The sequence below is a fragment of the Hevea brasiliensis genome, chromosome 11 (genome assembly GCF_030052815.1).
Source record: "Hevea brasiliensis isolate MT/VB/25A 57/8 chromosome 11, ASM3005281v1, whole genome shotgun sequence".
Lineage (NCBI taxonomy): Eukaryota > Viridiplantae > Streptophyta > Magnoliopsida > Malpighiales > Euphorbiaceae > Hevea > Hevea brasiliensis.
In genome coordinates, this window is record NC_079503.1 from 80,610,267 (window position 1) to 80,618,951 (window position 8,685).

The 8,685-nt window shown below is 30.0% G+C and overlaps 1 non-coding gene across 1 annotated transcript; it reads left to right on the top strand.

The window, feature by feature from the left end:
* The first annotated feature begins 756 nt into the window (after positions 1-756).
* LOC131170731 (small nucleolar RNA R71) lies at positions 757-863 on the top strand. Its single transcript, XR_009141499.1, has one exon. It is a non-coding gene; the product is annotated as a small nucleolar RNA R71 (small nucleolar RNA).
* The last annotated feature ends 7,822 nt before the right edge of the window (positions 864-8,685 follow it).

Here is an 8,685-nt window from a genome sequence, read left to right on the forward strand (position 1 = left end):
ATCTGGTTGTGTGTTGCCATTTGATCGACTTTAGATGCTAATTGAGAAATCATTTCTTATTGACTTTGATGGCTCACAAGTAGAGTCTCAATCATGGCTTCTAATCTAGTTGTCTTGTCTGGTTGTGCTTGTTGTGGTAGAGGTTGTTGTGGTTGTGGTGGAGCAGGTGCATGTTGAGGTTTAGAAATTCCAGGAGGAGGGCCTCTATTCTATTGAAAATTCTGATGTTGTTGATACCCAGAAGGATGCTGAAAATTCTAGTGTTGTCCTTGTCTACCTCCCTAAGAGAAATTTGGGTGGTTTCTCCATGCTGGATCATAAGTTGCAGCAAATGGGTTATCGCCTGGTCTTTGATTGTAGTTCCCCACATAATCCACTTGTTCACTTGAAAAATCTTGATTAAGTGCAGAAAAATCAACTGCACAATTGACATTTGTAGCTCCAACTTCTACTGAATTACTTGAACCTCCAACTGAAGAATCTACTTTCATGCTTAACTTGTCCATCTTCCTTGTTAAAGCATCAAACTTAGCATTAATCATATTCATGGCATCAAGCTCAAGCATACCAACTGGTTTCTTGATCTCATTCCTCTCACAACTCCACTGGTAATTGTTGTAAGCAATTTTATCTAAAGTAGAAAAAGCTTCATCTTCAGATTTCTCCATAAGATCACCTCTAGAAGATGCATCAATTGTACTTCTAATAGCTAGTGAAACTCCATTGTAAAAGTGTTGAACAAGCATCCACTTAGAAATCCCATGATGTGGACATCTCCTTTGCAAATCCTTGTACCTCTCCTATGCTTCATACAAGCTCTCATCATCTCTAGGTTTGAAAGAAGTCAGATCATTTCTTAGCTTAGCTGTCTTGCTTGGTGAAAAATATTGAGCCAAAAATGCTTGAGAAATTTCATCCCATGTTGTAATAGAACCCGATGACAAAGAATGTAACCACTCTCTAGCTCAATCCTTCAAAGAAAAAGGGAATAATCTAAGTCTAATTGCATCATCAGAAACTCCATTTATCTTCAACATATCACTGATCTCAAGAAAGTGTGCTAGATGCACATGTAGACTTTCACTTGGACTTCCCCCAAATTGTGATTGTTGTACCATCTGACACAGTGCAAGCTTCAATTCAAAATTATTAGCTTCTACTTTGGGTCTTCTGATAGTTGGCATGAAATCCTCAATGTTAGGATAAGCATGATCCTTCACAGAATGATTGTTATTGTTGATGGCCATTTCTTCTTGTAATTGCTCTTGCTCTTGTGCTCTTTCTTGTTGTTGAGCTTTAAATTCAGCTTTTCTCCTCTTAGCTTCTGCTCTTAAAGCTCTTGCTGTCTTTTCTATTTTTGGATCAAAGAATAAATTGATTGCTTCGCTTTTTGTCCTTCTCATAAAATAAAAGTACCTAAAAAACAAAATAAACAAATTCTCAAAGTAAAATGGTAAAAGAAATTAAAAATAAAATAAAATCCCAAAATTAACCAAACAAACAAACGTTCAATATCAAACAAAAATCAAATCCCCGGCAACGATGCCAAAAACTTGATGCGCGAAGCTGTAAGTATATGAGTCGTACTAAGTAATAGAGTGATAAGTCAAGTATCGTTCCCATGAGGATTTGCTGTTTGAGTACCAAACTATGAATAAAGTGATTATTTGGGCTAGTGATTGATGAATAAATGGTAAATGTAAATGAGCAAAGTAGATTGATGAATCTAATTGGAATGGCTAAAGAGTAAGCAAATAAATTCTAAATCTACATGCAATTTAACTAAATTAACAATGGGTAATTTGAATAAAAGTCTAATTATGATAAAAATGATTCCAGAGTTAGGGGTTTATGCATAAATTAATTGGGATTTGTCTTGGGTATTCCAATTTTAAGGGAAAATAGAGTTTGAAGGTGATTGATTCTAAATTCCTTTGATATCTTTTTCAAGTAAACCAAAGTGTGATCTAAAATAACTAAACCTACTTTCGTATGATATTTGATTACTTTAAAGTCCATTAAGTTTTGTAACCAATTATTAATTCCTCATAAGACCCTAGTTTATTTCCAAATCTAGGTGATTTTAAGTTCCAATTCTTGATTATCTATCAATGATAATCACTTTTCGGTCCTTCAATCAAAGACTAATACAATACCCAATGGGTACCAACATGAGGCAAGTAAATCAAACACACAAGGAAAGAATCTAAACTCATATTTATATAAAATATGGAAATACCCAGTCCAAATCCATAAATTAATCTAAAACATATTTTCCAACTTTGAAATCCAGAGAGTTTACTCACTCACGTTGGTATTTACAAGAGAGATTGATGGAAAAGTAAACAAAAACATGATAAGGGGACTAAAAATAGATAAACCTAGGTGGAGGGACCAAAAACTCTAAGCCTTGGAGCTCCCAGAATGGCTGCAGTAGCTCCTCTTCTGTAGAATTTATGGCATCCTCTTCCCTTCTCCTTTTTATAATTTTTCTTTTCTTTTTGTTTCTTATTCTTTCCTCTTGTTACTTCTTGTGGCAAAAACTAGAAAATGATGCTTTTATATGGTCCCAAAAGTTGCCCTAAAAATAGATAAGAGCCAAGGAGTGAATAGGAAATGAGATATAAAATTATCCATGTTAGCAAAGTTATCCATGTTCTGGACAGTCTGCTTAGGGTACTGCTTACCTTAAGCAGGTTCTTCAGCAATTTTCGGCCTGTGGTTGCACTGTCTGCTTAGGGTTAAGTAGGCCCTCAGCAAATCTCAGCAGGTTTGGAATAAAATGACTTTTTCTACTCATACTTGACTTTTGGCTTGACTTGTGTTGCACCTTAAGCACTGCTGCTTACCCTAAGCAGGACCTCAAGCAATTCTCGGCAGGTTTTAGGATGAAAGCTTAAATGTGTAGGATTTAAGCTGTGCTTGACTTGCGGCTTAAGGTTAAGCAATATGACATACCCTGAGCAGCATCATAAGCAAAGTCTCAAGCAAATTTCGGCTAACTTGATCTTTTAAGGCTTGATTTCTTCAACTTTCTTCCATGCTTAAGGGGCTCCAAATTTCTTCAAATCACTTCTTAATGCATTCATTGACCCTTAATTTGCCACAAAAACCTATAAAAAACAACAAAACTACAAAAATCAAATATAAAGTAACTAAAGTTAATAAATAAGCTAAAATAAAGCTAAAAACATAAAATATACTCAAATATAAGGGCAAAATGGATGCAAAACTATCCTAAAATGCCTATATGAAATGAGTGCAATAAAGGTTTATGTTCACGGGCAACTCTCAAACCCTAATCTTTGTGTGTTTCTCAAATATCTTATAATTTTACTACCATAGATCTCACTTTTTATCCAAATAAGATCGCAGTGCAAAACTTTCGGATCGGGTCACAGTTTAGATTCATGAAAATATATTCAAAATTCAAGCCACATAAAATAACACAGGATTGTAAGTACATTGATAAAATTATTGCCATTTTTTTAATATGAAGATAAAAAGATTATTTTAATCATATTATATAAGCATATAAAATTTATTTTTATTGAAAATAGAATATATAATTTATTTAGAGGAACTCCATATACATTGACAAAATCATTATATTTTCAAGCCTTTATAGTTTTTAAATACAACTTAAAAATGAACAAAGTTTTGTAAATTTCATATTCATAAACTTAAAGCAAGACAACTGATTCTTTCTGGTAAGCTTTAATCCAATAAGATGAAATTATCTTCAAAATTATAATATTTAAAATTTGAGTGTTATTGAAAATTATATAACTAAAAAAAAAAAACACAATTATGTCTAGACCTATGCAGTCTATCACTTTGATTCTGAATCACACTAAACTAAAATAATTGAAAAATTAAACTAAGATATAATATTAATGGAGTTAAACTGCACTGAAGTAGAAATTGAATCAAATCAAATTAAATAATAAAATGTTTGATTTATTGGTTTGGGTCTATTTTGTTGGGCCTTTTTTACTTTCTACACTCTTATTCTTTGTGTCTACTATAAATTTTATAAATTACACATTGTATTCCATAAAAGTCCATAAAATCAACAAAAGTTGGTCGTAAATAGAAACAATAGTCGGGGATAACAATTATTCCCGAACCATACTCACTCGTTCCACACCTAATCAAGTTTCTTTGATCCCGCCCCATTTTTTATATTATATGGAGATAGGGACGAGAAGGTCTCTTTACCCGAGTCCTTGAAACATGTGCATTATTATTATTATTATTATTATTATTATTATTATTATTATTATTATTAACAAAAAATATATATGTACATTATTAGGAATTATGTTTAAAACTTATATTTTTATCTTAGAATTTATTTTTTTTTATAAATAAATTTATATTGTATAATGATAAATTGAAATAAAAATAAAAAGAAAAAAGAAAAAAGAAGAAAGAGAAAAGAAAATAAAATAAGAAAATCTCTGCGGGGAAACCTTTCTTGCCCCTCTTTTCGGTGGAGAATTTCCTATCTAAATATCAATCATTTGTGGGGTGGGGACGGGGGAATGATCTTGCCTCAAACCCATCCCATTGCTATCCCTAAAATCAATTTATTTTATTTTTAGCTTCGTATGAAAATAAAACTTTATAAAAAAAAATATTAATATACTCAAACTAAATAAAAAAATAAAACTAAAATAATTGATTTTTGCATTATAATTGATTTTTGGACACCCCTACTAAGTCTGATGGTCTTGGGTCTTCAATAATTTTCATTAAGGGATAAATGACACTTACATTAACGGATGTGTCGCAAAAGTAGATAATTAGTGCACACAACAATGACTTTATTTTTTTATTTCTCAAAATAAATAATTATTAAAAATAATTAAAACCTATTTTTTTATTAAAAAATATGACTAATATAATGGTAAGAGTGCTAAAACCAATGGTGTAATGAATTTATCATACGCTTAGACCACTAAGCAAATGAGTAATTATGTACTATTCGTGATTTTATGGAAGCATGTTACATAAAATGACATGCAAATTATTGAATGATACATAAGCAATCACAGTTTTTAATTATTAAAAAAAATGTCTTGATAATTATAATATTTTAGGATGCATCAATATATATATGTTTGATTACTGTTTGCTTACCATTTCATGTAGATTATCTTCAAGATAAATCAAGAAGTATTATTTAATTTCTCCAAATGGACATGGAGAAATTATATTATATGATTCCAAATAGGATAGGTTTTGTTGATAGGAAAATGAGTTGGATCAGTTTGGATTCACTTTTATAGTGAACAATAGAAAAGGGTAACACAAGTTTGAAATGGAAAGATTACGCTAGATAGTCTACATCAGAAACATGCTTTTACTTTGACACCACAACTGTGCTTGAACCTTCCACAATCGATTGGGCTTGGGTTGAAATTTGGGTGCCAATTCATCAGGGCTAAACATGGACACCATATTCTCATCAGCTTTCCAACAATCCATATCTTGATCTCTTCCCATATGTCCACAAAGCTACTATTGCCAGTATATTAAAACAAAGGACCTGGTAGTAAATCATTAATGAAAACCAACTACATAAAGAGTAGTGATTAGACAACCTTAAGCTCTCATGAACTTTGAGTCACGTTTTGAGTAGTCCTAACATTACTTTTTTTTTTACCCTTAAAATTATATATTAAACACCTAACAAGTGTATATAAAGCTTGGGTTTGCTTGATCACTCACTGGAAAAAAGAGACGAAGAACTACAATGTCAACTCAACTCAATATGTATGTGTGTTTAGGAGGACAGTAACTGATTTAGTAGACCAAGAACTTCCAACAAAATTTTTCTAGATGGTTTTTAGACCTAGGGATTAATGATGTATGTGACATTACTTATTTGTTTTGAGTACTTTATTCATAATTTAAATTTTTATAAATTTCCTTTTTATTACTTAAAAGAAAATTTAAAAAAACATGAACTTTTAGTTTTTCAATTTAGTTAGGCAGTAAAAATTAAAATATTTAATTATTATAATATTAGCCCATTAAATATTTTATTTAAATAAAAAAAATCAATCAAAGATGAATGCAGCATTTAGATATAGGGGGCACTAATGAATGCACCATTTAGATCTAAGTGTATTGTGTGCCTCATTTGCAATTTTATTTTTTTTAAATTCTTCCTTGTTATTTAAAAGAAAATTTAAAAAATACAGATCACTAATTTTTTATTTAGTTAGGGCAATAAAAAAAATCTTTTAAATATTAGAATATGAACTCATTAAATTTTTTATTTTATTAGGCAATACAAAATGCTCATAGTAGCAAAGGTTTTGCACATCTTACAGAAAATTTTTTTTGCCCAATGTCCTCAAAGTTTTTTTTTTCTACATAGTTTTTTTTTTCTTTTTTCTCCTGTGTTTTTAGGTCTATTTTGGTTTTTTGGGATTGTGGGTTTTGTCTGAATCTTCATTTCTACCTAATTGGGTCTTTTTTTTTTTCTGTAATTGATTGGTTTGGTGATTACAATATTAGGTGGCATACTTGACTTTAATTTTTTTCTCCGCTTTAATCTTAAATATCCCAATTTTTATGGTAAATCATTAGTGATCAATTTTCTTTAATGAAGATTTAGTTATTATGGTGTTTATTGGATGAACTGATTTTATTGTTGAATAAATAGGTATTGAAAGGAAATAATTGGCATGTGGTCAAAAGCTAGGAAAATGTGAAATCGTCCACAAGTGTGGTTAGGTTAGGGGATATGATGTAGTTAACAAGAGTTTAATGGGGTTAAATATTTTTTTGAGAAAAATTTAAATATTAGAATATGAGCTCATTAAATTTTTTATTTAATTGGGTAATACAAAATTCTCACAGTAACAAAGGTTCTGCACATCTCATCCAATATAGTCATAGCTTTTTTTTTGCATAGCTTTTTTTTTTCTTTTTTTCTCCTTTCCAAACCCTTTTTTATTGGGTTAGGGCTGCAGAGAAAGTAGTAATAGAGAAGGGAGTTTTTAAACAATTTTGTTTTTGCAAATTAAAATTTACAAGCATGATAAGGTTGAAGTTGATATCTTGGTTGGCTACAACAATGTTATCAAAAGTGACATGGTTATGTTCATAGTGATAGGGTTGGTTTTTGTGCTGATATATGATACTAGTATAAAGTATACTTTAGGTAACAGTTTCTCCTTCTCTCTTCCTCTATAAGCTAAAATATCTCTCTTTGTAAAATTGAATCTCTTTGCTCTATGTGTTCTACGTTCTATTTTGGTTTTTTTGGCATTATGGGTTTCATCTAAATCTTCGTTGACTGGGTCTTCAATTATTGAAGCCTTTTTTGGAATTGATTGGTTTGATAATTATAATATTGGGTCACAAACGCAAAGTATTATAGAACTTGACTTTGATTTTCTTCTCCGCTTTAATCTTAAATATCTCAGTTTTTTTATTGTAAATTATTCATGATCAATTTTCTTTATTGAAGATTTAGTTATTATGGTGTTTATTGGATGAATTGATTTAATTGCTAGATAAATAGATTTTGAAAGGAAATAATTGGCATGTGGACAAAAGTTGGGAAAGTGTGAAATCAAAAACAAATTCATGACTATTGTCCATAAGCATGGTTAGGTTAGAAGATATGATGTAGTCAACAACAGTTTAATAGGGTTGAATATTTTTTTGGGGAAAATTTATATTTTTTAAATGAGGCTTTGTGGATTTCATTTTAATCATATAGTTTTTTCCCTTAATTTTATTTGGTTGCAGGGGTTCGAATAGAAATCGTTATGGCAGTTGGGGGTGGAGGTTTCTTTGGTATGCTTTTGTTCCCTTAAATTTCCTTATAGGAATGCAAAATGTCTTACCCTGAAAATTGATATGAACACAACAATTACTGCAATTTTCAATCATACATTCTCAAATAAGGAATTGAATTTTTTAACTCATTTGATTAGTAAATCATGAATTATAAATATGAGAAAATCTCAGGCCACCTATCCATGGAAACATGCTCTTGCCTCTTCTTGATTTTTGTAACTTTTCTCTCTATTTCTTTTGTTTGTTCATTTTCTACAGTTTTCTAATGTAAGGACTATTATGGGTTCGATTTGTTTGCCCATATTTGTTTTCTTACCAAAATTTTGTATCATTTCTTATGGTTAGTTGAAGATTTGTTCTTAGGAATTAGGATGATTAAAGTGAATAAGATCACTAAGTTTCTATTTGGAAAGATATTATATGTGAGGTTCTATTTGCATAATTTTTTTTTTTTTAATTTTAAGAGGAATGACTAATTAATGTTGTGATTTAAATAGGTATCAGATAAAATTATGGAATATTGCAGTTGTTGTACAAGCTTGAGGAAGGGTGTATGAGTTAGTGTATTTAGTTTGGTGTATTAGTACTAGTAAAGTACAAATTGGGTTAATGAAAATACCATGATATAAACTGTAGTTTAATCTAGAAATCAAATCATAATTGAAATAACAACATTTTAATTGGGATATAATAATTAAAATTAAAATTTAGCTTATTGTATTATGTACTTCTAAATAATTAAATTGATGCTTTAATCTGTATAATCTCATTTCAATTTGATGGTATACATGTAACATGAGACATTTAGAAAATAAAAAAAGAGATAATTAGTCCCAATAAATAATTATATTTATTTTTTTT